A 9469-nucleotide genomic window follows, 5' to 3' on the forward strand; every position below is an offset into this window, starting at 1 on the left:
CCTGATTGTACTAAGTCACCTGGGATTCCAGTGCCTCTCTTTCCCAGCCTCCCCTGCAGCTATATCTGGCATGTGACAAACTTCTAGCCAATGAGATATAAGTGGAAACCTACCGAGAGATTTCTGGGAAATCTTTCACTTCACTGTAAAAGGGACACTTGTGTGAAGAAAAGCCAACGATACTGCCTCTTTCCCTTTCTTCCTTCCTTTGACATAGATGTAATACCCGGAGCACAGCAGCCATTCTGCGACCATGAGGCAGCTCTACACTAAGGATGGTGAAGTGGAAAGTCTGAAATCTATTTTGTGGATAGCTTTAATTGAGTCAGAGCTGCCAAACCCCAAACCACCTTGAGACATCCTGTGATGTGATTTACTGAAATGTCTTTTGTCTTGAGCCACTATTAGTCATATTTGCCATTACTTGTTAAAGATTTGTGACAAACGTGGCCAATGTGTGTGAACACTAACTGTTTCCTACATCCCAAATCCAGGGATTATGGTGGAGGAATAAAAGACTCTACTGGGTGGGGTGAACCAAGAGCCTATGTCTATGACCAAAGAGGCTCCTCACTCCCAAGTATTGGTGGGCTTCCTGATCACAGCCATCATTTGTAAGCTCAAGTGCCCACCTGAGTCTGTTGTCCTCTTCTTGGCACAATAAGGGGGAGGAAACCAGAGAGCCAGCCTCCTGTTCTTACTGTGGGGCTGCAACAAACCACCTTCGAGTAGTTCCTGGGCTTCTTTCTGTTTCCTGTCTCTGCCATTTCCAAGCTTGGAGCCTCTCAGCTGCTCTCGACTTCTATAGCGGTCTTCTCTTGCATGTAGTTTATGCTGTGGTTTCCTCCTTCAATCTAGCCTCATTCTCCTTCTGTCTCTCAAGAGTTCCTGATCATTTCTGGTCTACTGAGAGCACTCGTGTTCCACCGCTGCCACAGTATGCACGTGTGTGCGAGTGAGTGTGCACCCGTGTCTGTCCACCTCACGCCTGATCCAATAGTGATGGTGTATATTGACGACAAAAAAAAAAAAAAAAAAAAAAAAAAAAGCCTCACTGTTAAATATCTAAACCCTCTCCTAGGAATCTCTCTGAAGAAATAGCAGAATTGCAATCAAAGTTTTCTATTCAAAGATTTTCTTTCCAGCACCGTTAATAAAATCAAGAGGATTAAGGTCTCAGAAAGTGTTAGAATCTTTCCAAGAACATGTGACAGCACAGAGCCCGCTTGGGATTCTCTGTCTCCCTCTCTCTCTCTCCGTCCCTCCCATTCTCGCTCGCTCTCGCTCTCTCTCTCTCGAAATAAAGAAATAAAGTTAAAAAAAAAAACTTGCAGGATGGATGTCAGCAGTGTGGAAGAAAATTCCAGAGGCTCTGGCAGATCTCTTACTTAATCTCTGCATTAAGAGATCCTGTGTCAACAACACTCTTCATGCACAGACAACTTTGAGTTGAAGAGGGATTCCAGAGGACCCTCTGCAACAGTCTCTTCTGTAAAGAAGTTTTAGGAGCACTTGCCAATTTACTCCCCTTCTATTCTCCCTTGGACCTATGCACGAGAGCGATATATGATAAAAATGCACGTCTACGTAAGTCTAACACGAGCTTTTTCAAGAAGTAGAAACCCAAATTCTAAATTATAAAAAAGCATCGTCCGTAACTTAATTGGAAGCTTGTTTTTCTTTCTCGGGAGTACCTAAAATAACAGTGCATCTTACAACCGATGGCATTCATTTCAGCGAAATGCAAAATTACAGAAAGAATGAAGAGAGAAAGAAGGAATTACTACCCAGCTCCTGACGTTCAGAATAGAATTACACAGCAAGACATGAGCCTTGCAAAACAGGAGTCTGTCTTTAAAGAAAAGATCTTCTAAACTATTTTCTTTTGATCCTGGGCACCCCCGCAACCCCCTGCTTCAGCATTTCAACAGCCAGGCTCAGAAGACTCAGCCTGTGGGGTCCTCCCTTAGCGGAGGAGATAATCCTTCCAGCTCTGGAAGGCAGGCCGGAAGCTTCCTGTTCTAGATGGCGGGACGGCGGGGGGGGGGGGGGTGGGGGGGGGGTGGGGGGGTGTGTGGGGTGGGGGGGGTGGGTGGGGAGTCTGCCTGTGTTGGGCCCTGGGAAAAACAGGAAAATGAAAGCAATGGGGGAAGAGAGCCCAGGCAGATAAGTCAGCAACTCAGGGCACCCATGATGGAGGGGGCTTTGCCCCTCTTCCTGCTTGGAGTCCCGGGAGGAGGCCGCCTTACACCCAGCCCTGTAACTATCCCAGGTGGGGGGCCCTGCGTCTGACTCCCCCGGCCCCTGTATTGCCCCCAGATGGGATCCGGGCCTAGCTAAGAGGGAGCCGTGGAGTTGCTGGAGGGGATCACTGTGATGTGACTCAGAAGGGACCTGAGGAAACCCATGGCCAAGGAGCCCAAGCCTCCCTTCTCTGGGATCCCCTGCCTCTGGGATCCCAGAAGCCACACTCCTTCCCCCTCCTTCGCAGTCTCCATCTTGTCAGTAGTGGACGCCTGGCCACCTTTTCTTAGACTGAGCCTCACAGATGAGGATTATTGGATAGGACTAATAATTGAAAGGTCACATTTTCCCCCATGCCAGCCAGAGAACAGGACATGGGGAGACCAGAAAAAAATGAAAGAGCTACATTTTTTCTTCACCGTCCCCCCCCCAACCCCCCCCCCCCCCCCCCACAATATAGTTGCATTTCAGGATGCCTGCGTGGCTCAGTGAGCTAAGCATCCAACTCCATTTCAGCTCAGGTCATGATCTCTTGATTCTTAGGATCGAGCCCCACGTCAGGCTCTGTGCTGATAGCGCGGAGCTGCTTGGGATTTTCTCTCTCCCTCTCTCTCTGCCCCTCACCCCCCAAAGAAATAAATAAACATTAAAAAAAAAAAAGACCCTGCTACATTTATAAAAATTAGAGCTAGAAAGAACTTTGATGTACTGCAACAAAAGGATGGTTTAGCAAGTTATTACAGGTGCATAGAACGTAACTTTACTGAAAAAAAACCAACCCAAAAACCCAAAAAACTTTACGTAGTTTTTAAAATGGTCTTTGCAGACTATTTTAATGATACGGTAAGTGGGAGTCAGGAAATAAATGTGTATATACTGGAAGATCTCAGTTATATATAAAAAACAGGCTGGAGAAAATTCACTAAAATGTTAACAGCGGTAACTTTGAATGGAGAAGTATGGGTAATTTTAATTCTTTATACTTCTCTGTATTTTCTAAATTTTCTGCAATGAGTACGTAGAGCCAGAAAGAATAATAAAAACATTTCAAAACAAAATCTTACGTAAAAAATTTTTTTTAATGTTTATATTTTGAGAGAGAGAGAGAGAGAGAGAGAGACAGAGTGTGAGTGGGGGAGGGGCAGAGAGAGAGAGGGAGACAGAATCCAAAGCAGGCTCCAAGTTCTGAGCCGTCAGCACAGAGCCTGACGTGGGGCTCGAACTCACAAACCGTGAGATCATGACCTGAGCCGAAGTCGGACGCCGAACCGACTGAGCCACCCGGGTGCCCCCAAAATCTTATTTTTTTAAATGTTTGTTTATTTTACCTGGAGAGACAGAGAGAGAGCGTGCATGTGTGTGTGAGTCAGGGAGGGGCAGAGAAAGAGAATCCCAAGCAGGCTCCCTGCTCCCAACGCAGAGCCTGACATGGGGCTCGATCCCACCAACTGTGAGATCATGACCCCAGCCGAAATCAAGGGTCTGACACTTAACCAACTGAGCCACCCGGGCGCCGCTCAAACAAAATCTAACACAGCAAATGTCACAAACGGGTTTCTGAAGCCCCTCGCTCTTCTCAAACGTAACCCAACGGCACCAGGATGTGGACAGCTTGGCTGAAGGACAGACTGTGGCGAATGATCACGTCTCCCTGCTCCCTACTATTCGGTCCAAGTACGACAGTTTGCAGGGTAAAGCTGACAGGCTATTTCTGTAACACTTGCCCTCAAAGCAGAAATATAGCAGTAGTTTCTCCCAGATTGTTCCCAAAGCTCACCATTTAACACCAGCCATTTCTTTATGAACACGGCAGTGAGGAATGTTCCGTTGACACGGGGACCCGCGCTGGCAGCTCTCGGAGGACCCCTGACTCTGGCGTTCTACTCCCCAGAGACAGTCTACCTCTCCGTAGGCACCTAAGACAAACACAGATGTAAATACAAGCAAAATGTGACAATATGGAGAAGACAGCCTGTTGTCTGGTCAGGTGGAACAGTGTCCAGTGGTCAGAGCAGGGGAGCATGGCAGAGGCCCCTGAAATGACCCTCCCGGGAATCGCCCTGACCCATCCTGCCTCTTCTCTGTGAAACGGTTTCCTTTACAGTCAACATGACGTTTGTGACTTTGAGTCTGGGGATATTTATTCTCTTAAGCCCAGCATCTTGCAAACAGCATCAAGAAGGAAAACAGGGGCGTCTGGGTGGCTCAGTCCGTTGAGTGTCTGATGCCTCATTTTGGCTCAGTTTGTGAGTTGGAGCCCCGCATCGGGCTTCTCACCGTCAGCAGGTCATACCTGCTTGGGATTCTCTCTCTCCCTCTCTCTCTGCCCCTTGCCAGCTTGATGTCTCTCTCTGTCTCAAATAAATAAACATTTAAAAAAAAAGAAGGTTAAAAAAAACCAAAAAACAAAAAACAAACCAACCCAAGAGCTAACTAACACCGCATCAGGAATCTCAACACCATGGTTCTCCTTGACACGCCTGTGCCCCGTATGGGGGTTTCTAGTCTAGGGAAGAAATAGGTTTATTCCCTTCCTAGAAACAGGCATGGTTTAGGTGCTCTGGGCAAATCAATCACCCCTGGGGGAGCAGCAGAGGCTCATCCGTTGGAAAAGGACACCCTTTACTATTCTGGAATGTGAGTCTGGCGATAAATGGGAATCTTAAGGACACCTTGCTTCAAGGTTGGGGGTTGGTTACTGTCACTCAGATTAGCCTGGAGATTCCTGCTGGGCAGAGACAGACCTGCCTGGGAGCCCAGCATCACCATGCCCTAAGCCTTGAAGGTCAAGGGTCACCCCAGGGGCTCTAATCTGTCTAGAATAGGTGGATACACCTGGGAAAATAAGTGTGGGAGGAAAATTCAAGGTTAAATTGAGACGAGTTACAAAGCAGAACTTGCCCTACTGTTTACTGGACTGTCTTATGGAACTACAAACGTTAACATGGGGCGGTACCACAGGGACAGATCAGTGGGCAGGAATAAAGAGCCAAGGGAGGGGCACCTGGGTGGCTCAGTGCTTGAGCACCTGACTTCAGCTCAAGTCATGATCTCACACTTTGTGAGTTCGAGCCCCACGTCGGGCTCTGTGCTGACAGCTCAGAGTCTGGATCTTGCTTCACATTCTGTGTTTCCCTTGCTCTCTGCCCTTCCCCCACTCACGCTCTGTCTCTGTCTCACTCTCTCTCAAAAATAAATAAACATTTAAAAAAAATTTTTTTTTAAAAAGAGCCAACGGGGGAAAAAAAGGAATAAAAAGCCAAGAAATATTTGCAAGTAGAGTATCCATATTAAAAGAAAAGGAAAGGGAAAAAAAAGGATAGAACCAAGGTGGCATTTCAAATAGGGATGTATTTCGTTCTGAATATAATGACAAATTGGGGGTGAGCCTTATCAGGAGCTGCTAAAGATGAGTAAGAATTAGCTCATATTTAGTAACTATGGACTCCATGGCTTACATACGTGGTTTCGAACACCCTCCTGGCTTTGGTCTTCTGTTCTAGTTTATTTTGGGTCTGGATTTTCAAATTTTTACTTCCATTTTTTTTTAAACACATGGTAAGTGCTTTAGTTTTTTCTTTTTAAAATCATTATTATTATTATTATTTTTAATCATGGTAAGAATACTCTTTAATTCCCATCCCCTACTTCCCCCATCTCCCACCCACCTCCGCTCTGGAGGGCTCCCCTTTCTCCACATCCTTGTCAACACCTGTTGTTTCTTTTGTTGTTGATTTTAGCCCTTCTGACAGGTGTGAGGTGATATCTCAGCGTGGTTTTGATTTGCATTTGCCTGATGATGAGTGATGTGGAGTATCTGTTCTTGCGTCTGTTGGCCATCTGGATGTCTTATTTGGAGAAATGTCTGTTCATAGTCTTCTGCCCATTTTAAAATTAGATTATTTGTTTTTTGAGGATTGAGTTTTATAAGTTATTTTATTTTATTTTATTTTTTTAAATTTAATTTAATTTTAATTTATTTATTTATCTATTTATTTATTATTATTTAAAAAAAAATTACGTCCAAATTAGTTAGCATACAGTGCAACAATGATTTCAGGAGTAGATTCCTTAGTGCCCCTTCCCCATTTAGCCCATCCCCCCTCCCACAACCCCTCTAGTAACCTTCAGTTTGTTCCCCATATTTATGAGCCTCTTCTCTTTTGTCCCCCTCTCTGTTTTTTTTATGAATTTTGTTTCCCTTCCCTTAGGTTCATCTGTTTTGTGTCAAAGTCCTCATATGAGTGAAGTCCTATGATTTTTGTCTTTCTCTAATTTCGCTTAGCATAATACCCTCCAGTTCCATCTACATAGTTGCAAATGGCAAGATTTCATTCTTTTCGATTGCCGAGTAATACTCCATTGTATATATATACCACATCTTCTTTAGCCATTCATCCATCGGTGGACATTTGAGCTCTTTCCGTACTTTGGCTATTGTGGATAGTGCTGCTATAAACATGGGGGTGCACGTGTCTCTTCGAAAGAGCACACCTGTGGATAAATGCCTAGTAGTGCAATTGCTGGGTCGTAGGGTAGTTCTATTTTTAGTTTTTTGAGGAACCTCCACACTGTTTTCCAGAGTGGCTGCACCAGCTTGCATTCCCAGAGTTTTATAAGTTCTTTATAGATTTTGAATACTAACCGTTTATAGGATATGTAATTTGCAAATATCTTCTCCCATTCAGTAGGTTACCGTTTAGTTTCATTGTTTCCTTTGCTGTGCAGACACATTTTGTTTTGATCTAGTCCCAATAGTTTATTTTTGCTTTTGTTTTCCTTGCCTCAGGAGACGTATCTAGAAAAATATTATGGCCAGTGTTAGAAAATTATTGCCTGTGTTCTCTTCTAGGATTTTTATGGTTTCAGGTCTCACATTTAGGTCTTTAATCCATTTTGAGTTTTATGTATTGTGAAAGAAAGTGGTCCAGCTTCATTCTTTTGCACGTGGCTGTCCAGTTTTCCCAACATCAGTTTGTTGAAGAGACTTTTTCCCATTGTATATTCTTGCCTCCTTTGTTGAAGCTTAATTGACCATATAATCATGGGTTTATTTCTGGGTTTTATGTTTTACTCCATTGATCTGTGTGTCTATTTTTGTGTCAGTACCATACTGTTTTGGTTACTGTAGCTTCATAATATAACTTGAAGCCCGGAATTGTGATGCCTCCAGCTTTTGTTTTCTTTTTCAAGGCTGTTTTTGGGGTCTTTTGTGTTTCCATACAAAGTTTAGGATTGTTTGTTCTAGTTCTGTGAAAAATGCCATTGGTATTTTGATAGGGATTACATTAAATGTATAGATTGCTTTGGATGGTGTAGACATTTTAACAAGGCTTGTTCTTCAAGGGCACCCAGCTGGCTCAGTTGGAGGAGCATTCAACTCTTGATCTTGGGGTTGTGAGTTAAAGCCCCACATTGGGTGTAGAGATTACTTGAAAATAAAATCTTTAGGGAGCTTTCCAGAATGCTCAGTGAGAAGTGGAGGAACGGTGGGCGTCCAAGCTGTGCCCAGCCATGCGCTCCTTTCTGCTCCCCCACACTGGCCTTGGCCCACTCACCAGCTATAGAAAATGGTGAGAGATAGAAACTACTTATTATGTTTTGGGGGTCAAACCCAATGCCACCCAGGAAGAAATGGAAAAGGCTTACAGGAAACCGGCTTTGAAGTACCACCTTGTTAAGAATCCAAATGAAGGAGAGAAGTTTAAACAGATTTCTCAAGCTTACCCGGAGTGCTCTCTGATGCAAAGGAAAGGGAATTATATGACAAAGGAGGAGAACAGGCAATTAAAGAGGGAGGAGCTGGTGGTGGTTTTGGCTCCCCTGTGGACATCTTTGATAGGTTTTTTTTGGAGGAGGACGAAGGATGCAGAGAAAAGGAGAGGTTAGCTCTCTGTAACCTTAGCAGATTTACATAATGGTGCAACAGGAAAACTAGCTTTTCAAAACAATGTGATTTGCGACAAATGTGAAGGCCCAGGTGTTAAGAAAGGAGTGGAAGAATGTTGTCCCAATTGCTGAGGTACTGGGGTGCAAATAAGAACTCATGGGGGAGGACTTGGAATGACTCAGCAAATTCAGTCTGTGTGCATGGAGTGCCAGGGCCATAGGGAACGGATCGGTCCTAAAGATCGATGTAAAATCTGCAATGGAAGGGAGATAGTTTGAGAAAAGAAGATTCTAGAAGTTCATATTGACAAAGGCATGGAAGATGACCAGAAAATAAACATTCCATGGTGAAGGAGACCAAGAACTGGTTCTGGAACCAGGAGATGTCATCACTGTTTTAGATCAGAAGGACCAGGCTGTTTTTCCTCTGTGAGGAGAGGATCTTTCCACGTGTGTGGACATCCAGTGGGTTGAAGCACTGTGTGGTTTTCAAAAGCCAACATCTGCTCTGGACAACAGAACCATTGTCATCACCTCTCCTTCCAGGTGAGATTGTCACGTACGGCGATGTTAAGCGTGTGCTAGACAAAAGGCATGCCAATTTATCGTAGACCGTATGACAAGGGTCACCTGATCATCGAATTTGAGGTAAACTTTCCTGAGAATGCCTTTCTCTCTCCTGATAAACTCTCTCTGCTGGAAAAACTCCTACCTGAGAGGAAGGAAGTGGAAAAGACTGATGAAATGGACCAGGCAGGACTGGTGGACTTTGCTCCACATCAGGAAAGATGGCGCCATTACAATGGAGAAGCATATGAGGACGATGAACATCATCTTAGGGGTGGTGTTTGGCGGTCAGAACTCTTAATGGAGTCAGTAAATAGCACCGCTGGCATTTTATAGGCGGTATTGAGTTAATGAAAGACTACAATCGTAGCTCATTACTTGCTATTGCTTTTGCTTTAAATATTCAACTATAGGGGCACCTGGGTGGCTCAGTCAGTTAAGCGTCCGACTTCAGCTCAGGTCATGATCTCACAGTTTGTGGGTTCGAGCCCCGCGTCGGGCTCTGTGCTGACAACCTGGAGCCTGCTTCCGATTCTGCGTCTCCCTCTCTCTGCCCCTCCCCAACTCGCGCTCTGTCTCTCTCTCTCAAAAAAGTATAATAAACATTTAAAAACATTAAAAAGATATTCAGCTATAGTAGTGTTTTGAAAGTTAAATGAAGAGTAAACTTAAATAAAAAGCTCTGACTCTGTGCTGTGTGTGTGATGACTTCAGTGTGCAAGGTAAGTTTAATACTTGTAAAAACTACTTAAAAAAAAAAAAATCTCCC

At 44.4% G+C, this 9469-nt stretch overlaps 1 pseudogene; it reads left to right on the forward strand.

Moving 5' to 3' along the window:
• Nucleotides 1-253: 253 nt before the first annotated feature.
• On the forward strand, nt 254-9036 carry LOC106965931 (dnaJ homolog subfamily A member 1-like; annotated as a pseudogene).
• Nucleotides 9037-9469: the final 433 nt, after the last annotated feature.

This window comes from Acinonyx jubatus, chromosome B3 (genome assembly GCF_027475565.1).
Source record: "Acinonyx jubatus isolate Ajub_Pintada_27869175 chromosome B3, VMU_Ajub_asm_v1.0, whole genome shotgun sequence".
NCBI classification, from domain to species: domain Eukaryota; kingdom Metazoa; phylum Chordata; class Mammalia; order Carnivora; family Felidae; genus Acinonyx; species Acinonyx jubatus.